The sequence below is a fragment of the Arachis ipaensis genome, chromosome B04, assembly GCF_000816755.2.
Source record: "Arachis ipaensis cultivar K30076 chromosome B04, Araip1.1, whole genome shotgun sequence".
NCBI classification, from domain to species: domain Eukaryota; kingdom Viridiplantae; phylum Streptophyta; class Magnoliopsida; order Fabales; family Fabaceae; genus Arachis; species Arachis ipaensis.
Window position 1 is genome coordinate 104,944,573 of NC_029788.2, and position 847 is coordinate 104,945,419.

Here is an 847-nt window from a genome sequence, read left to right on the forward strand (position 1 = left end):
TTATAATAATAAATATCTTAATCTTTATTAATATTTCGAAAATTATTCTACATAATTATATAAAAAAATAATTATGATAATGTGTAAGCAAGCAAAACAACTGCACAAGGTAACATAATGTCATTGTTTTCATTACACAAAGCTTAAAAATTATTGAACGAAAGAGTAAACTATCAAAATAGTATTCGAAGGTTCATAATTTATATAGCTGACAAAAATAATCTTAAAAGATGTTAATTACAAATAAGTATTCGAAAGATTTAAAAATACGATTCATTAAAAAAATATCTTTTCATTTTCAAATTTTATAATTTTATGTCACGTGAATTTTTTAAAATTTTTTATTGTGAATGACTAAATTTTTTTGAAAAATAAAAAGACAAATTTGGATATCAAATTTTATTCTAAATTTTGTGTATTTTTTAAACATTTATTTAAATGTTGGCACAAAAATTCAGATTAAATGGATAAGTTATTTGCTAAATATAGAAGTTTATTGTCACTTAAAATATAATATATATTGATTATTTTTATCGCATTTTCAAATTATTTAAGAATTACGATAATATTTTCAAGGACCTTTTTGCTTTTGAGTACTGAATTGACCGTTAACTCTAAATGAAATAATTAGATATAAAAACTTAATAAAGTCTGATACAATAAAGGATAAGTAACATTTGTAAAACTCCATCTCTTTCATCTGGAAGGTTCAAGTTTTATTTTTATTTTTTTAAAACGTTAAATATGTTCTTGTGAATTGTAATGCTGTAACAATTTTTTATTGGCTTTAGAGTTTGGGTTTTAGGTTTTAATCTTGTGGATTTCTTCATGAAAGTGTTACAACTAT